The sequence below is a fragment of the Alnus glutinosa genome, chromosome 7 (genome assembly GCF_958979055.1).
Source record: "Alnus glutinosa chromosome 7, dhAlnGlut1.1, whole genome shotgun sequence".
NCBI lineage: Eukaryota > Viridiplantae > Streptophyta > Magnoliopsida > Fagales > Betulaceae > Alnus > Alnus glutinosa.
Window position 1 is genome coordinate 10,601,843 of NC_084892.1, and position 21,732 is coordinate 10,623,574.

The following is a 21,732-nucleotide window of genomic DNA, read 5'->3' on the forward strand; positions in this document are numbered from 1 at the left end:
TGATTATTAGTCTTGATGAGTTTCAAGTCAAGGTGGAGATTGTTGGGGGTGACTTTCACTCTATTCCTAGTGGGTCTTGGAAAGTATTTTTTCCAAGACAGAATCGGTCTTGTATAAGAAGTACTAGCTTGACAAACTTGGATTTCTCTATAGAAGCAACTGACTTTTCATACTTATAAAAGCTTGTTTTAGCTCCTTGTCTAGGTGTGCAAAAACGAGAGCATTAGAGTGTGCAAGATAAGTGCACAAGAGATAGCATCGATGAGCTTGAGAAAGAGGACCCACATGTGATTTTTCTTCTTGATTTTGGAGGAGCCAAACTAAGAGAGAAAAATAGAGAGTGTTATAGTGAAAGAGAAAAATAGAGAGACTAGCCGCCATCTATTTTAGCAAAAAAAGAGTTTGTATTTCTGTCTTTTGTATTTTTCTTTTGGGAAACAATCTCTGTTGTGTGTGTAAGATCACATAATTTAGGAAAGAGATGAGAATAAGAAAGAGAGGTAAAGAGAATTAAGGTTGTTCGGCCTATAGCCTACATTCACACATCAAAGTCTTTTCTTTGACTACATCTTTCCTTCATTCATTTGATTGTATATAAGACTCTATTTATAGAGAAAGAGTCTGAACATTACAAATCTGAAATCTCTTATGCTTCTACACTAACAATAATAAATCTAATTTATCATCTTGTAACTTTTGTCTCTTGAGTGCTTGTAACTCTTGTCTCTTAAATGTTTATAACTCTTATGACCTTATCTCTTGAGTTCTTGTAACTCTTATCTCAATACCCTCCAGCAAACCCAACGGTAGATCACGGACGTTGAGGTTTGATCTTGAACATCAAAGGGCTAGAAAAAAAAAAATGGCTACTATAACCTGAATTGGAACATCGGTTTCTATGACCAAAACTTGGACTTCAGTGACTCTAGCCTGCATCAGCTACTATGGTCGAGACTTTGACATCTGTGACTTTGGTCAGCATCGGCTACTATGGCCGGAATTCGGACCTCAGCAACTTTGGCCGGAAGCGGCTACTATGGCCGAAATTGGGCCAACTTTGAGCATGAAACCCCTTTAGGCATTTTTGTTTTAAGAAAAGAGAATTGGGTGGGTGGTATTTGCTAGTATAGGAAACAATGGAAGTGTGGCATGTCATCTTGAAAAAGAGAGAGATTCACGTGGGTGAGGAAAGAGAAATAGCTCGGGTACAGGATAACAAAATGTGGAAGAATGAGAAAACCCAAGAAAAAAAATGCACACAATGAATATTTGTGGGCATTTTTATTTTGGTTATGATTGAAGATGCAAAAGGATGAGTGAACAAAAAAAAAAAAAAAATTGGCACAGGATCGAATACTGGCGTTAGCCTATAGCTCTGATACCATGTAAGATCACATAATTTAGGAAAGAGATGAGAATAAGAAAGAGAGGTAGAGAGAATTAAGGTGGTTCGGCCTATAGCGTACATCCACACATCAAAGCATTTTCTTTGGCTACATCTTTCCTTGATTCATTTGATTGTATACAAGATTCTATTTATAGAGAAAGAGTCTGAACATTACAAATCTGAAATCTCTTCTGCTTCTACACTAACAATAATAAATCTAATTTATCATCTTGTAACTTTTGTCTCTTGAGTGCTTGTAATTCTTGTCTCTTGAATGCTTGTAACTCTTATGACATTGTCTCTTGATTCATTTGATTGTATACAAGATTCTATTTATAGAGAAAGAGTCTGAACATTACAAATCTGAAATCTCTTTTGCTTCTACACTAACAATAATAAATCTAATTTATCATCTTGTAACTTTTGTCTCTTGAATGCTTGTAACTCTTATGACATTGTCTCTTGAGTTTTTATAACTCTTGTCTCAATACCTTCCAGCAAACCCAACGATTGATCACAAACGTTGAGGTTTGATTTTGAACATCAAAAGGTTAGGAAAAAAAAAAAAAAAAAAAAAGAAAAAGAAGAAGAAAGGCTACTATGGCCTGAATTAGAACATCGGTTTCTATCACCAAAACTTGGACTTCGGTAACTCTGGCCTGCATCAGCTACTATGGCCGAGACTTGGACATCTGTGACTTTGGCCGGCATCGGCTACTATGGCCGGAAGCGACAACTATGGCCGATATTGGGCCAACTATGAGCATAAAACCTTTTTGGGCATTTTTGTTTTAATAAGAGAGAATTGAGCGGGTGGTATTTGCTAGTAGATGAAACAATGGCAATGCAACACGTCATCTTGAAAAAGAGAGACTCACGTGAGTGTCGAAAGAGAAATAGCTCGGGTACAAGATAAGAAAATGTAGATGGATGAGAAAACCCAAGGAAAAAAAATGCACACGAGGAATATTTGTTGGCATTTTGATTTTGGTTATGATTGAAGATTCAAAAGGATGAGTGAATAAAAAAAAAAAAAAAAAATTAAGGTTGTTCGGCCTACGGCCTACATCCACATATCAAACCCTTTTTTTGTACTACGTATTTCCTTGATTTATTTGATTGTATTGAGGTTTTGGGTTCTAGGTGATTTTCTCTCTACTTTTTTTGTACTCCATTTTCATAGAAATTTCTTCGTAATTGCCTCTGCCAATGAATATATTTCATACAGAGAGAACTACTTAAATCTTGATGTCATATGTGATTGATTTAATTTTGCCATTTTTTATTTTTTTTTCATCTCACATGCCTTGGAAAGTAGGATTAATTTCCTATAACATATCATTGGGTTTACATACTAAAGTGTTTGAGATTACAAATTAGGTAGAGATACACGGTTGAAGATATTTTTTCCTTTCTTGAAATTTGTCTTTACCGTTGCTTGATTTGTTGTTGTCATGTAGAATAATTTATTCCCTTATGAGTCTGATTGTTCGTTAATTGATACCCACTAATCTTTATCCAATATCCATCAACTTTTTATCGTTATGTTCTCCATATGACTGAGTATGACCAAATTCATGCCCATTAATCTTTATCCTTCTACTTTTCTTTTTATGTTCTCGATGGAACTGAGAATGAGATCATACTATATGACTCGTTGATAACAAATATAATGATAATTTTTTTAAAAAAAAAAAAAAAAAGAAAAAAACACCAATCATATATACAATGAATCTTTCTCTCTTCCATCGCGGAACCCCACGTCGGGGCCCAGAAAATTAAAGACAAGTGTTGTGGCTGAGAAGGTTTGAGGAAACGAAGGAATAAAAGTCCCCGTTGTTTTCAGCCACACCTTCGTTTTAACAATCACTTCTTAGCAGACATCATTATGATATTCTAACTCTTTCTCTCTCTCTCCGGCACACCTTTTATTAGGAATTATCCCTACATTGTTGTCGTTTTTTACAGTTTCAACAATTTTATTGACAAAAGTAAAACTGACCATCTTCTACTGTTTTGTTTTTTGTCAGTTACAAACTCCTAGTCCTAAGAGGTCTCTCAGATTTGACTTCACATGTCACATTATTGGGGTGGGTACAAAATCATGTCATTTTAATTTCAATTTTTTGATTCATTCGGTCAAAAAGTTGTCTTTTATTGGGGCAAACATCCCTCTCTTACTTGGCGAGATTGAGAAAATTTTACCTCTTACGTTTTGTTTTTTTAAAAAATAATCAATTTTAAAACATTCTAAATTTATATCACATCAATAACATTTTATTATTATTTAAATAAAAAACATTCACTATAATACAATTTTTTTTTTATTTTTCATATAAATTCTTTTTACTTTATATCATATCTATCATTTTTTACTACTACCCCCGACTCACACTCCCTTACCAAACAAACCCCTCATTTCTTTCTTTTATTTTTATTATTTTAAAAAACAATCAATTTTAAAACATTTTAATTTTTTTTCATTTTTTATATCACATCAATAATTTTTTATTATTATTCAAACAAAAAATTTAGTAGAATACAAAACTTTTTCACTTTTTCATAAAAATTATTTTCACTTTATATCACATTAATCACTTCTTACAATTACTCCAAAAATACAAATCAACTTAACAATCTTTAACAAATACCACCATTGTTTTATTGAGAAATACACTAAACCCTCTTAAATTTATATTATTTAGCATTTAGACAATTAAATTTTAAAAGGGATAGGTAACTTCCTCACTATAAGAAATTTAGCTTTAAGCGAGGATAAAAAGTCGTTACTAAATTTTTAAAAGTCGTTGCTAATAGGTTGTTGCAATAGCCCTGTCAAGAAAATTTATCAGAAACAACCTTTGTCTTATTGCTAATAATATTTTAAGTCATCTCAGATTACAATCTAAACCTTGATAATAAGTTTTCAACATCCACAAAAAGACAGTGCTTGTAACTAATTATGAGCAACAACTCCTTAAACATTACATCATTGCTAATAATTTATTATCAATGACGACTTTATATCGTAGCAGAAAACTTCAAGTTTATAAATTTTAAATTTTATTTAGAAAAAAAATTCACTTACAACTCTTAATCTTTCATCATTTTTGTAATTATACCCTTAAACTTTAAAAAGTATCAATTTAATGTATCAATCTTTCAATTTTTTCAATTTTAACCATTCGTCAGGATTTTCCTTCAAATCTTATAAAAATTCCCAAATGCACCCATTTTTCTATTAAAAAAAATATTTATTTTTTTTTTCAAAGATTCAGGCTTTGGTATTTTTACACATTCTGTTGAATTGTGACCAACGCCTGAATCTTTGCACTTTTTTCCCTTTTTTTATCCTAAAAATAGGTGAATAATATTAGTTGCCAGTCATTTTATCTAAAAGTATATTTTCATGGAATTGAGTTTCTCTAGTAAGAGAATTCACCGCAGATACTCTATAAGAGGTTTTATTTCTTAAATTTAAGAAAAATGTCAAGAAAATCACAAAAAATCACCTACAACATATACTCTATATTTTCCTTAAACCTTAGGAATGCTAAAGTGTAACCTAATGCATTGCATTGCACCGTAGCATTCCCAAGTATTATTATAATCATAAAAGAAAAAAAAAATAATAATCTCTTCTTCATCCGCTCTTCTTCTTCTTCTTCTTCTTCATTCTTTTTTTTCTTCTTAATTCTTTCTTCTTCTTCATCGTCCCACGCAGCCTCACTCATTTCTTCTTCTTTATTCTTTTCTTTTCTTCGTCCTTTATTCTTCTTCGTCCAAACCAAGACCACCATGGCCATCCGTTCTTTTTCTTTGTCCAAACCCAAACCACCATGGCCACCTCTCTGCAACACCCATCAAAATAGCCCCAAACCCCGAAACCCTAATCGGTACAAAGTTTAAAAACTGAATCAAACTACACCACCCTACCCACAAACAAAACCCTGATTTGTACATACAACCACCCCTAAAATACACATCAAGAGTTCGCAGATCCGACAACAATCATACCTGAAAAAGAATGAAAAATCAAAGATTATAAAGGGGATTTACCAAAAGTCAGAGAAGCCAATTGAAGAATTAAATCTTCTCAGATTCTCTAGAAACAAGACTTCCTGATCTGATTCGATACGGTGACAAACCCTAAGAAAGAAAGAGAGAGAGAAAAGATAAGAGAAAAGAAATGAATAAAAAAACAAAAGAAAAAATTAAAAATAATATTTTAATGTTATAGGGAAAGATAAATGGAAGTTATTGTAGAGTGTATTTGTTTAATGAAATAAAAAGTGGTTTTATCGCCTACATTTAGAGAAACTGATTGGGTATCAAATGTGAATGCTCTAAGGTACATCACGCCAATATTAAACCAAATTTCATCATGAGTACAACAAAGAAACCAACTGGCTGGTCAGACTGTAAATGAAATCAGTCTAGCCAAAAAAGTTTTTTTCCAATATATTTCTGTCAATATCTTCACAAGGCAAAGTATTTTGAGATCAAAGTAGGCAGACAATTTTTTATATTATTTGCAAATTTTATACCAACATAATATGAAATTAGAAAGTTTGAGTTGAAAGATTTGACTCGTTTAATTAAATGGGTGAAAGTTCAAATTGACATATATAGTTATACAATGCCTTGACACGACTTGAATTCGACACGCAATATTTAAAACTGACAATTTTTTACACAATCCATAAATCCAACACAAACTCAACATAAAATTAGTAGGTACTTTGATACAATGTGAACCAATGTTGAAACACAGATTATTACCTACCTGAAGCACTAAAATCAGAGAGTCCAATGAAATCAATCACACATTCTTATAATGAACAACACCAAGAGATACATTAAGCAAGGCTGCTTTTATATCTCTTGTGGCAGACTTGAGTAACAGGAGCCAAAAACTTGGTCATTTCCAGATATATCTCATATGCTCGCACTTAAAGTGAAAACTCCTCAAATATGTACCATCATTTTTTGTCCTAGACAACAAGCATATAAGTGGTACATAGTTTTGATGAAAAAAAGAAGAAGCAATCTCTAGTAGAAAAAGAAATAAAAAAATGAGAACAATTTAGGCTACATATTTATTTATATATAGGTCATAGGAAGGAAGGTGAATAGAGATAGTCACTCTCATTAAAATCAGGTCCAATTGACCAAAAAGCTAGAGGAACATCCATGCACTTTTCTCCCCTGGTTTTAACCAAAATAGGTGATTGATCAGTACACATATATAATAATTTAGAAAGATAAAAGTACAGTACTCTTTGATATCAGTACTCCAAAAACTACATGAAGAAATTGTATCTCGATAATTTTCCAAAACTGACTCGTATGAATTACGTCACACGTGTGCATGTCTACCTTTTTAGGAACACATTCTTTATCTTGGTACGCAAAGAGTACCCCAGCTCTCCTGTCCAACAGGAAACCATATAAACTGACATACTCAAAACTAAAAAATTGATTTTGGATAACTGAAGTCATGAGATAGAGCATTTGGAATTACTGGATACATAGGCCACTAGGTTTCTGTGCAATAATAGTCTAGTCTAATGCATTGTATATCTCATGTTCCCCACAACGATTGATGACCAAAAACAGCACAATAACCCTCTCCAAGTCATGACAAAGGCAACAAAAACATCAGAAAGTCCATTGATTTAATGTACAACTATTGCAAGCTTGTACTATCCTTCTTCAAGCTTGAAATAACACCTACAATATACCTCTTGTACTATCCTTCTTCAAGTTTTATTAAAAATAAAATAAAAATCAAGGTTTAGTGTCACTTGAATAGTATCATTTTTAATAGCGTCGTTTATGGATGAAAAAACAATACTATTTATTTTACGTCATTTGAATAATATCTGCTTGAAAATGGCGCTATGCTTAGGGTTTAAACTCCAGATTAACATTGTTTATTGTTCAAACAACTCAAATTCAATGTGCTTGAGCTCAAACGACACTAATCGTTTTGTGTTCTTTAAACAGTAAACGACCTTAAACTTAAATTTAGTGTCTTTCTCTTTATAAACGACGTTAATCTAAATAATTAATTAAAAAAAAATTGAAGGATTTAAACAAAACTTCTTACCCATTTTTATCTAGGAATTAAATGACTACCATTTAATTTTTGAGAAGTTCAACAAATAATCATGCATTTATTTAGACATAAAATGAAAGGTAAAAAAAGAAAAGAAGTTGACATCAATTCAAATTGGCCAAACCGAATAGAAAGTAATCAAGGCTTTTGTTATATTCATAGACAATCAACTTATCTTCTCCTTTCACACAAAATCCTAGTACCCTCACTAAATTTCTGTGATGAAGCTTAGCTACCAGTACAACCTCATTCTTGAGTTCTACTGTAGCTTGCTCGTATCTTTCAGATAACCTTTTCATAGCGATTTGTTGTCCATCAGAAAGGGTGCTCTGAAAATATACTAAATAAACAACATTAAAACATACTTTAGGGTGCATATGAATCTCCCTTAACTTAACATACTAAATAATTCCTACCTTATAAACTGTAACACTCCGGTCCCATATTGAAAGGAGATCATGAATAGCTCACATAGAGTGAGTAGTTTATAAAGATACTCATAGGTGTTAAGTCTCACATTACCTAGTTACTAGGTGAAAACTAGGCTTTATAAGAGATTCTAGGAAAGGTAAAAACTCACCAGTCCTTTTGGAGTGATAAAACAGATGTGGCTAGCATTTTTTCCTAGGTCGTTATAAGGATGGGACTAATAATAAATTCTAAGTGGTTGTATTTATATGATTAAAATAAATATTAATAATGAGTCTTAGAGTAGTGAGTAATTAATCATAAGAGTAGGTTTTAATTGAATTAAGTATAGTGGGTTAAATAACAATTAACAAATGAGAGATATGAGATCATTCGATTGCGCCCTTTTAGAGTGAAGACTCACAGTGTTAATCGCGGGAGGGGACATGGTGTTTGGATTCCAGACAGGGCTCCAGAGAGGATAACCACTCCTGAGAGAGTGAACGAATCTAGGAGGATGACATTGTGGAGTCACCGTCATCGAGAGCTAGAGTTGTCGGGAGACGTTGAGTTCTTACATAGGATCGAGTTGGATTGCCATTTGCCAACAAGTGATTCCTACACCTTCACCCAAGTTCCCATCTTGTGCAGATGATCGTATTGGTCAAGTTAGTATGAGTTAACTCTGCAATTCTGTGGTTTGTCATAGGTTAGTTTTACAAAAAATCTTAGCAATTCCAATGACAGAATTCCTTTATGAATGAGCCAAAAGCGGATAATATTGTGTCATTGAGGGTAGGTCGTTACATAAACCGTGCCAAATCCACCTTCACCAATCTTGTTATCATCGGAGAACTTGTCCATATGTGACAACTTCAATCAAACAAAATGTAATGCCCCGCCTTTTACAAAAAGGCATAAGCGAAAATTTTTCGATTCACATGTGACATTACTACAACATCAGAGTTATAAATTGGTAGCGGAAAATATAATTATCCAGCAGACTTGGATTTAAATAACACGACACGACAGAGCTTCTAATTGAAATACTTCTAGACATCCATTTAAAATACTTCGGAACAAATATATGGAAATAGGTGTCAATAGTGACACAAAAGAATACATGAATATTTTAGCAATCTTCTCAACATAAAATGTTATAAACACAGAAGACTACAAACAAAATATAATCTATGGGTCCTTAGCTTCAAAACCTCTTGAGCTCTAACTTTCATTTATAAAACCTGCACCAGTATAAATATACATATATATAGAAACAAAAACACAAAATACTCTAAGTGAGTCCGCTGTTTTCAATAATAATATGAATGCTGATTTATTTAATAAACGCATCATAATGCAAATATGGCTTTATAGTCACATGTATATGCAATATATAATAATAATATGACAATTTTATATGCAATGTCTTAATTATTTTCTTTTGCAATCCTCTCATAATGGAACCTACGGTCCGTATTAGCATATTGTGGAAACCTACGGTCCCGGGAACCTACGGTCTCCTCACTTAAAGCTTAATTATCTGGGGCTAGGAACCTAAGGTCCCAGCTGGCCTGTAAACCTACGGTTACAACATTTGATTATTATCTTTACGGGAACCTACGGTCCCACTGGCAATACCTTCGCCCCCCGCTGCATTCACCAGCTTTGTTATTAATTAGTTTAATTAAAATATAAAACATGCAAATTCACATGCACAAACAAATTAAATAAAGCAGTAAACACAATATTATGAAAAAATTCACCAGCTTCGTCCTCAATAAGTATAGAGATACTTACAGTTATATCTGTAGTTTCTCAACTCGTTATCTGCAATAAATACATACGTATACACAAAGTGTTAACATCATCGTTCACAAATCCTAATTCTATAATTTCTTTACATAATATTATTATTATTATTATTACTCAACAATAACAACTAAACTTGACTTCTATAAAAATTATATCAAGCCAGTATACCCATAACTGATCAAACCCCAAGACAAAAAGACCAATCAACTTCTCACAACTACTTGACCAAAGAAGCTACAAAGCCTAAATATCTAAAATTCCATAATCATAACCAACCAAGATATTCAGAACCCAAAACCTCTCCTACTAGTACACACAGCCAAAACCAACAAGGTACCCAACATTACCATACGGTCCAAACTCATAAATCACTCAACACCCAAAACACAAGGTCCAACCTACTCCAACTCACAAAACTATCATCAAATTAACACAATCCGACCACCATCAATAGCCGCACACAAACCAAACCCAATCATCACCATTTATTTACTAAAACCATTTGGCTAAACATCACTACACACTTAAAACATGATTTGGACAGATCCAACCCAGCCGATTAATCAAGCACCATTTGGCCTAATCGGCCGAACAAGACCCAAAACACATACCAGAATTTCATCATAAATCAGTAAACTAAATACTCAAAGAATAACCCACATAAAATCACAAGAAACTCATAAGAATTTACCTTTGAAGCTAAGGAAAAACCACTGGAAAATCGCACCCCTGCCTCACCGGATAATCGTCACTGGAAGTCGCCAATATCGCGCCTCCAAATTGCCGGAAATCGATTCCCAGGACACCAGAAATCACCGGCGTTGACCACCATTGATCGGGTCTTCTTCGGGTTTGAGATGGGTCGATCGGGTTTTGCACTTACGGATCACGGGTTTCACGGCCCTTGCTCTGCTGGACGACGCCGTCAGCTAGCCATCGACCCACCGAATATCGGGCTTCCGGTCAGCCATCAGTGCTGACCCACGGACGTGGGTCTGGGTTCGTTAGGTCTCACCCGGGTTCTCTCTCTCTCTCTCTCGGCGATCTCCCTCCGTTTCACTCTCTCCAGGTCTCTCTCTCTGTATCTCCCCTATTCTCCCTCTCGACCTCCGTCTGGGTTCGGTGAAGAGGAAGGGAAAAGGAATAAATAAGAAGAAAAAAGAGAAAGGAGAAGAAAGAACAAGAAGGAAAAAGGAGGAAATAAGAAGAAAGGGAGTGGTTTGGTCTCTCGGTTCTCTTTCTATTTCTCCCAATCTCACGATCTCTCACTCTCTCGCTCAGTCTCCCTGTGTCCCTCAGAAAAGAGAGCAAGGGAAAGAACGGGAAAGAAGGAGAAAGGAGAAGAAAGAAGAGAGGGAAGGAGAAACAGCTCAGTGAGTATTGAAGAGGTGAGGTGCGAAATTTGACAAATGATGGGGTTAAGTTATAGAAACTAATAAACTATGGTCAGTTTTTAATTTAGTTAAATTAATGTGAGTTAAAAGTAAAATATTTAATTAATCTATAGTTAAATTTTACTTTAGTTAGATTAACCTAAGTTAATCTTTAAAAGATATCTAGTTAACCTATGGTTAATTTTTCTCTAGTTAAATTGACTAGAGTTACTTTTTTAATAAAAACTAATTATTATAAATCATAAGTATTTTTATATAGAGAGCCCATTCTATACGGTCATGGCAGAAAACAACAGTTTTTTGCCCACCAATAAACACTTAACACGTCAATTTAGTACACCAAAGCACCATAGGGTGAAAACACTCAATCACACCAAATTCATACACCCGACCCGCTGAAACCCATCCCCATTCTCTATCACCGCATACCCAACCCAACCCGCCACCGTTACCACCACAACCGGAGTCGCCACCAATGAGCCGGCCAGCGGAGTCGGAGTCGAAGTCGACCTAGGCCGACAATGAGTGACGCCTGGACAGAAGGGTTGGCCCGAAGGCCACCCCCAGACCCTGGGGATGGCCGCACGGTCGCCCCATGGACCGAGGGTGGCCACGCAGGGCCTGGGGTGGCCATCGAGCCAGCCCTAGATGGATCTAGGGTTGGCCCGAAGGCCACCCCCAGACCCCGAAGATGGCCGCGCAGCAGCCCCATGGACCGGGGGTAGCCGCGCGACCACCCCCGGCCAACTTTGGGTCCAAGAAGAGCGGATGGGACTACCCACCACGTTCGGCTCCGTCTCGTCGTCCGTGGAGTTGTCGATCTCGGGTGTCCGGCGTGGAGTTGCCGATCTCGGTTGTCCGGCGTGGCCGCGTGGGGCACTGGCTCTGTGTCTGGGAGGATTTTTTTGGTTTTTGTTTAGGGTGAAAGAATGAGGGATGATCCGGTGTTTTGCCAACATTTACCTTTTTTGTGTTTTTTTTTTTGTTCCATGCTGATATGTCAACCTCTTATTGGTGGGCAGAAAGGCCTTGGTCCACCACCGAATAGAAGTTATTTTCTTTTATATAAGGTCTTTCTCATTTAATAACTCATTAGGGTATAATTTTAAACCCGTTTTAAATCTAGTTCGTTTCATAATTAATGTAAATTTTCGAATAACATTATTATACTGATAGTATTATTATACTGAATAATATTAGGCCAAAATAATATTATTCCAATAAATATTCTCATATAATAATATTAAGAATATTATTATCTCATCTATTTTACCAGATATTTAGGTTTGTCTATTTATCAATTAAGAACAGGTGACGCATAAATATACAATTATCAGAATAATGTCGATCGAGCGACATAAAGTGTGGATTGATCGCCACAAGTTTTAAATTCTATTTAAGGCGTTCTGTCTTAAAATCTGGGGTATTACACAAAACAACCCACGAGTTAACCAGAAATTCTTACTCATTTTTCAAATCAAACAAAACAACTCACCAATTCTTAATTTCATCAAAAAATGAAGAGAACCCATCAAAAATCAAAATGCCCACATACCTCTGAGCTGGTGCCGTGAGCGGCTAGGGGGCGTCAGTAGTGGGCAGAGCGGTAGTGGCTTTCGGCCGTGGGTGGCTTTCCATTCGGTAGCAGTAGTGGTAGGTGATGGGTGTCACCGAGAGGTGAGCCGAGGTGGAGAGAAGAGATGAGGAGAGGGTTGTTGCCATGGGTAGCAATGGGCGTCCCCGAGAGGTGAGGGGGTGTCCAGAGCAAGTGGGAGAGGAGATGAGGAAAATGGAAAAAATTTTGGGGGGAAAATTCCGATTTGCTTTTAGTTTTTGGGCATGGTTAAGAAACATTATTATACTGATAGTATTATTTACTGTTTAAACGACACTAAATTTAAGTTTAGTAGCATTTGAGCAGTAAATGACACTAAAAATTTTATGTCGTTTGCCTGTTCAAATGACACTAATGTAAATTAAGTTTCACTTTAACAGTAAACGACACTTTTTAGCATCGTTTTGTACAAGTGACACTAAATCACAATTTCTTTTTTTGTAGTGTTCGTACCTTGACTATTTCACCAGTACTCTTTCACTAGAACCTCACTCTTACACCAAAAACAACACAACGCTAAGTTTTTGGTGTGAGAGTAAGGTTCTAGTGAGAGAGTGATGAAGTACTCAAGGGAAGAGGCTTGAAGAAGGAGAGTACAAGAGGTATATTTTCTTACACCTCTTTGAGCTTTATTCTGGCTAAGTTATTGTGTTTTGATAGAATTATGTTAGAATTGTAATGTAAGAAGGTTCTTATTTTGGTGAAGTTGTTTAAAATTTTGAAAAGAAATTAAAGTTTTGTAAGGTTGATAATGTTAAACACTAGGGTCTCGTTTGGTTTGCGGATTAGACCCATGGAAATGAATAACTATTCCTACTGAATAGCTATTCCTTTGTTTGGTTGTATATTATTTAAGGAAATAGTTATTCCCACGGAATAGCTATTCCCTTACGAAGAGGAATAGGTATTCCACTCAAAAAGGAGTGGAATACCTATTCCTTTCCTGGGAATAAATAAAATTAGTCTTTTGCCCAAAAACTCCAACCCTCTCAACATCCAAGTCCCTTATACCTTTCTCTCTCTGTTTCTCAACTCATGGTGTATTTGGATACAAAATTTTGAAAATAAAATATAATTCCGATTCTACTTTTTTCAAAAATAAATCATATTTTATTCAACTTTTTCAAAAACAAATCATATTTTATTCATTTTTTTTTTTCTAAAAAGTCAAATCTCAAAATTCGCAAACAGAATAAGAATTTAATTTTGATTTCAAAAATTCATTATTCAAATGCACCATCAGTATCTCTCTCTATCTCTGCAATTATATTCTCATCCCCCTCTCTCTGTTTCTCAACCCAACTTAATTTGTTGTGGGTTAGTCTCTCTTTTTTTTTTTCTTTTTTTTTTATTATTTTTTTTTTCTCCTATGATTTAGCCTACAGAATGCACTTAGACGTAGTAAAACGAGTACCTCTTAATATCGGGAGGACTCCAATTGCCTGGCAAAGGTTTGAGAAAAACTTTGTAAGCAAAGAACGAATGTTTGTTGCTGAAAAACAAATAAAAAATAATAAAATAAAAATGGCTTTGCAGATGATTTATTTTTTTATGATGATTATGTTTTTTTTTTTTTTTTTCTTATAAATCATTTTACTTTGTAAGCAAAGAATAAATGTTTGTTGCTGGAAAACAAATAAAAAAGAATAAAATAAAAAGGGCTTTATAGATGATCTATTTTTTTTCTTTTTATTTTTTTATGATGGTGATATGATGATTATATGTGTGTGTGTGTGTGTGTGTTTTCCTTACAAATCATTTTGTAGCGTAATTGTATATGAAAAAAAAAAAAAGCCATGAACTCTATGAAATTTTAAAAAAAAAAGGTCATAGTATGATTGTTTATGTTTCTAAAATAAAGAAAAAAAATGTCCTTAAGAATATAAATTATATTTTTATTATAAGGGTGTTTTAGGAAATTTGATTATAATATGATTCCATTCACCAATGTATTGCACTGTACCAAACAAAAGAATACATATGCAATGTTCTATTCCACCATTACAACCAAACAAAAAAATAGGAATAGTTATTCCATTCCACCTTCATCTATTCTCAGAAATAGTTATACCTTTTCCTAATGGAATAGACATTCCGCAAACCAAACGAGGCCTAGATGTAAACCTTGGTATAAGCTAGCATGGATTTGAAATAAGGTGTTTACAATATTGTTGTGTTTTCCAAAATGATTTAGAAATGGAAAAGTGTAAGAAAATGGAGTTTTAAAGAAAACTAGGTTTCTAATCGTATATGAAGTATAAAGTGATTTCTAAGTGTTGTATGAATAGTGTTTGAGTAGTTGGGACGTTTCATTGATGGTTGGTGTGAAAAATGGTGAAAATAAGAGATTTTAGGGTTATTTCGACATAGAGAAGACACTGCTAATGTCTCTAGGTTGACCAAGACTCGTACGTGATCGACCAAGAACGGGACAAAAGCAACCTAAGAGCCTTGGGGGAATACTCAATCAATGGTCAGTCGACCAAGCTATTTGGCAGAACCTCGTTTGACCAGCCTGGGCAGTTTTGCAAATTAAGCTTTTAGAGGTTCAGAAAAAGTCTTAGGACTTTAGAAAGAGTTTAGAATATGATGAGTAGTCGTAATATAAATGTAGAGGAACGTGATTACGAATCGGAAAAGTATAAGATGGAGGAATTAGCAAATTATAATTAAGACACTTTTGACCAATACTAGAATATGTTTTTGCATGCCATGATATACCTGCATATTTTACTCGTGATTATATACGATCCCTGTTATACAAGTATGTTAATTTGTACTATCGTATGTTTCATTGTGTTTTACATATTTCACAAGAGAATAATTTCAAAGGAATGGTTGGATTTTTTAAAATTGGAAGACTAGTGTTGAAGAATAAATTTTTTTGAAAAATTACTACAAAAAAAAAAAAAAAACCACAATTGGCCGTGTGTCTACAGTACCGGTTACTGTAGACACGCGTCCAACTAGCCACGTGTCTTTCTGACAACGTGGCTAGTGGTATAAACAACCTAATTGGCCGCGTGTATAAAATACGCGTGTCCAGGTAGACGCGTGTATTAATCCACGCGTCCAATTGGACACGTGTATTTTATACATGTGTCCAGGTAGACGCATGTATTAAATACACGTGTCCAATTGGATGCATGTATTTTTACACGCGTCCATATGTTACCACATGTAATAAATACACGTGGCCAACTGTTATTTTTTTCTAAATATATATTAAAAAAAAAAAAATGTGTTTTGTGTTCATTTATTTTTTTTTTTTTTAAAAAAAAAAAAAAAAAAAAAAAAAAAAAAAAAAAACTCCTTATTTTATTAACTATATATCATAATCTTAAATTTGTGCTATATATATATAATTACAGTGTACATAGCATATACACATAAGGTTAGGTTTTAAGGCTACATGCTATATGTAAATTCTATACTTGGAGTTTACATGTTGAGTTCCTTATTTATATATATATGGTATACTGATAAGTACGTAAACCCTAACCTAATTTACATATTATACTATATGCATAATTAAACCAAATTTGGTACTATATATATATATAATTAAACCAAATAGTTCAAATTAGGGTTTAGTTTTGTACACCATCTACGTTTAGAAAGAAAAAAAAAATTATTAAAACATAACAAAGTTAAAAAACCTATAATTAATACTATATATATAGATATGCATGCATGTAAACGGTTTAGAAACTATATACATTTATAATGACTTGTATATATATACCCTAACCTTGCTATTTATGGCTATATATAGTAAATGCAATTATTTTGAGGGTTCCATGCTACATAATAAATTAAATACTTATGGTTTAGTCCCTTATATAGTACATACACTTAGGGTTTATGACTATATATAGTACATACACTTAGGGTTAGGGTTTATAGCTATATATAGTATATACACTTAGGGCTAGGGTTTATAACTATATATAGTATATATACTTAGGATTAGGGTTTATCGATATATATAGTATATATACTTAGGATTAGGGTTTATAGCTATATATAGTATTTACACTTAGGGTTTATAGCTATATATAGTATATACACTTAGGTCAATGGCTATATATAGTACATACACTTAGGGTTAGGGTTTATGGCTATATATAGTATATACACTTAGGGTTATGATTTATAGCTATATATAGTATATATACTTAGGGTTAGGGTTTATCGATATATATAGTATATACACTTAGAGTTAGGGTTTATAGCTATATATAGTATATATACTTAGGGTTAGGGTTTATCATTATATATAGTATATACACTTAGAGTTAGGTGTTTTAGGGTTTATAGGTATATATAATATATACACTTAGGGCTATGGGTTATAATTTAATTGATTTTACATTTTATGAATAATAATGTCAATATATTTTTCACGTGTCATTATTGTACACTTTTAAATATAACATTAAATCCTATATTGATTATAATTAGATTGTTCCGATATTATAGAAATTCGAATGAATTTGGCTTATGTGCTGTTACAAAAAACTACAATATATTTACTCTAATTTTGTATGAGAAAGATTGTAATATTAAATCTAAACAGTTGGAAAAATGAAAAAAAACTATAGCGTATATCTTATAGTTTTTTTACGGCATTTAAGTCGAATTTTATTCAATCAAGTTAAAGAGAGAATCTCTTCAAACAATTAAAAAATTAAAAATTAAAAAGCTAAATGTTGATTTTTCTCATTCTTTAAATAGAAATGTTTAATTTCATTATCTTATACATCTCTTATCCATGTTTGTACAAGAGATGTGTAAATCGATCATTGAATTTATGTACTATATGTGGGTTTTATAAATACAATATTAAATTTCCAAAAAAAAAAAGGAATAAAAATGATATATATATATAGCCATATACACTTAGGGTTAAGGTTTATGGCTATATATAGTACATATACTTAGAGTTATGGTTTATAGCTATATATATAGTACATACACTTAGGGTTATGGTTTATAGCTATATATATATATATATAGTATATACTTTTAGGGATAGGGTTAGGGTTTATGGCTATATATAGTACGTACACTTAGGATTATGGTTTATAGCTATATATAGTATATGCACTTAGGGTTAGGGTTTAATTTTATGGTTAGGTTTTAGTTTTAATTTAGGGTTTAATATAGTATATATACTTAGTGTTAGGGTTTAATTTTAGGGTTAGGGTTTAGTTTTAATTTATAGTTTACGGTTTAGTTTTAGAGCTTAGGGTTTAGCTATATGTACAGTACGTACACTTAGGGCTGCATGGGTTTGTATTTTTGTTTACGTGGTTAAATTATATAAATATATATATAATTATAATATAATTTTTTTTATTAAATACAAATGCTACAATGGGCGACGTGTATTTTAAATACACGTCGCCCATTGGGGACGTGGCATAATACCACGTCCTTGATTGGACACATGTACTTAGTACACGTGTCCAATTGTTTGGCCAGAACAGCTGCGCGGGAGTTCTCCCGCGCGCCACCTGGCCGGATACTTAGATATATATATATATATAAATTATTTAAAATTCAAATAATATATTATTTTATAAAATATATATTTTTTTTTCGAAATGGGTAGCTTCTAAAGGAAGCTACCCATTTCTGAGTTTTCTCTCTCTCTCTCCCTCTCTGTCACAGCCACACCGGCCAGCTTCCCGGCCACCGCGCGTCCGCCCTTCCCGCCGGTGACACGCCCTCTCTCCAGCTCTCTCTCTCTCTAATATCTCGCTCTATCTCTCTCTCTCTCTACCTTTCTCTCTCTCTCTATTTGTCTCTCCCTCTCTATCTCTCTCTACCTATCTAAACTCCGGCCGGCCACCACTTAGGGTAAGGGTTCAGTACCCTCTCTGGCCCTTTTTTTTTTTCTCTCTCTCTCTCTCTCTCTACCTCTCTCTCTCTATCTCTCTCTCTTTCTCTCTCTGTGTATCTCTCCCTATCTCTCTCCGCCTCTCTCTCTCTCTCTCTCTCTCTCTCTGTAATATATGTAATGTTTGTTTTTATTTTTAATTTTTTCTGTTAGTATTAATTTTTTCCTCCCAAAAAATGCAAGTACAAAAAATACAAGAACCATATATTACACCACAGAGTACAGGATTGTGAGTAATTTTCAAATTTTGTTTCCTTCATTTTTTGGCTATAATAAATTTCATACATTTTACTGTATTTGTATATATATTGTTTTGTCATTTTTTTGGTTTTGCTGTGATTGGTTATTATGCATGGGAAATATGCATGCGTACAGTTTTATGTTTTTTGGTGATATATTTTACCATTTACAAATTTGTGTTGTTATTATCATTTTTGGCAATTCTAAAAAACCGAAATATGGAAAAATGACTCATAAAAATGGTCCTCATATACAAAATCACTTTTTAAAAATAAAATTAAGGAATTGTTTAAAATAAAATTGAAACAAGTATATCGTACTATTTCAACATTTTTGGCTATAGAGAGAAAAATAAAATTGAAGGAATCCTTTTTGGTAATTTCTTACAAAAACCATTTTAGAACAAACTCCATATCATTTTATAATAAAATGACCGTATCCAACAATTTCAACCAAAATTAAAATCAATAATTAATGAAAAAAAACCCTTTAAAAAAAACAAAAACCTTAACCCTAAACCCCTAAAAAAAACAAACACCCTAACCATAAACCCTAAATCTTAAACCCTTTACAAAAAGAAAAACCCTAACCCTAAAGTCCAAACCCTATAACAAAACAAAAACTCTAACCCTAACCCTAAACCCTAAACACTAAATCCTAAAACCATAACCGTAAAACCCTAACCCTAACCCTAAGCCCTAAACCCTAAACCCGTAACAATAAACCCTTTTTAAAAAAAACACCCTAAACCCATTTTTTTTAAAAATAAAAAATAAAAACCTTAAACCCTTAAAACAAAACAAAAACCCTAACCCTAAAATAAAAGACAAAAACTCTAAACCCTTAAGAAAAAAAACTAAACCCTAACCCTAAACCCTAAACCCTAAACTCAAAAAAAAAACCCTAAACCCTTAATTAAAAAAATCAAAAATTCTAAACCCTTAAGGAAAAACTAAAACCTTAACCCTAAACCCTAAAAAAAAAAACCCTATAACCGTAAAACCGTAAAACCCTAACCCTAAACCGTAAACCCTTTTTTTTTTTTAAAAAAAAAAAAAAAAAAAAAAAAAAAACCCTTAAACCCTTAAAACAAAACAAAAACCCTAACCCCAAAAAAAAAGATAAAAACTCTAAACCCTTAAGAAAAAACTAAAACCCTAACCCTAAAACAAAACAAAAACTCTAAACCCTTAATAAAAAACTAAAACCCTAACCCTAAAAACAAAACAAAAACTCTAAACCCTTAAGAAAAAAACTAAACCCTAACCATAAACCTTAAACCGTAAACCCTAAACCCTAAAAAAATACAAAAACCCAAAACCTATAAGAAGAAAAAAAAAAAACCCCTAACTCTAAACCCTAAACGCTAAAAAAAAAACCAAAATATCCTAAACCCTAAACCCTAAACCCTACAAATAAAAACCCAAAAACTATAAACCCTTAAAAAAAAAAAAAAAAAAAAAAAAAAAAAAAAAAAAAAAGAATTACAAAAACCATAAACCCTTAAGAAAAAACAAAAACCCTAATCCTAAACCCTTAAAAAAAAAATACAAAAACCCTAAACCCTTAAGAAAAAACAAAAACCCTAATCCTAAACCCTAAAAAAAAAAAAAATACAAAAACCCTAAACCCTTAAGAAAAAAACAAAAACCCTAACCCTAAACCCTACAAAAAAAAAAAACCCAAAAACTATAAACCCTTAAAAAAAAAAAAAAAAAGAATTACAAAAACCATAAACCCTTAAGAAAAAACAAAAACCCTAATCCTAAACCCTTAAAAAAAAAAAAATACAAAAACCCTAAACCCTTAAGAAAAAACAAAAACCCTAATCCTAAACCCTAAAAAAAAAAAAAATACAAAAACCCTAAACCCTTAAGAAAAAACAAAAACCCTAACCCTAAACCCTACAAAAAAAAAAACCCAAAAATTATAAACCCTTTAAAAAAAAAAAAAGAATTACAAAAACCATAAACCCTTAAGAAAAAACAAAAACCCTAACCCTAAACCCTAAAAAAAAAATACAAAAACCCTAAACCCTTAAGGAAAAACTAAAACCCTAACCCTAAACCCTAAACCCTTAAAAAAAACAAAAATCATAAACCCTTAAGAAAAAACTAAAATCGTAACCCTAAACCCTTAAAAAAAGAAACACGTAAACCCTAACCCTAAACCCTTAAGAAAAAAAAACCCTAAACCCTTCAAAAAATATAAATAAAAAATTAACCCTAAACCCTTCCAAAAAAAAAAAAAATCAAAAACCCTAAACCCGTAAGAAAAAACAAAAATCCTAACCCTAAACCCTAAACCCTAAAAAATACAAAAACCCTAAACCTATAAGGAAAAAACAAAAACCCTAACCCTAAACCCTAAACACTAAAAAAAAAAACCAAAAAACCCTAAACCCTAAACCCTAAACACTAAAAAAAAAACCAAAAAAACCCTAAACCCTAAACTCTACAAAAAAAAAAAAAAAACCCAAAAACTAGAAACCCTTAAAAAAAAAAAAAAAGAATTACAAAAACCCTAAACCTATAAGAAAAAACAAAAATCCTAACCCTAAGCCCTAAACCCTAAAAAAATACAAAAACCCTAAACCTATAAGGAAAAACAAAAACCCTAACCCTAAACCCTACACACTAAAAAAAAACCAAAAAACCCTAAACCCTAAACCCTAAACTCTACAAAAAAAAAAAAAAAAAAAAAAAAAAAAAAAAAAAAAAACCAAAAACCAAAAACTATAACCCCTTAAAAAAAAAAAAAAAGAATTACAAAAACCATAAACCCTTAAGAAAAAACAAAAACCCTAACCCTAAATCCTTAAGAAAAAAAAAACCCTAACCCTAAACC

At 32.8% G+C, this 21,732-nt stretch overlaps 1 long non-coding RNA gene across 2 annotated transcripts; it reads right to left on the bottom strand.

Moving 5' to 3' along the window:
* Nucleotides 1–4,835: 4,835 nt before the first annotated feature.
* On the bottom strand, nt 4,836–11,132 carry LOC133873031 (uncharacterized). 2 transcript variants are annotated; one of them, XR_009901101.1, is made up of 3 exons: nt 10,423–11,132; nt 9,717–9,746; nt 4,836–5,404 (listed from the first exon to the last, which is right to left on the bottom strand). It is a non-coding gene; the product is annotated as an uncharacterized LOC133873031 (long non-coding RNA). The 2 variants fall into 2 exon arrangements; XR_009901100.1 differs by having other exon boundaries at nt 4,836–5,536.
* Nucleotides 11,133–21,732: the final 10,600 nt, after the last annotated feature.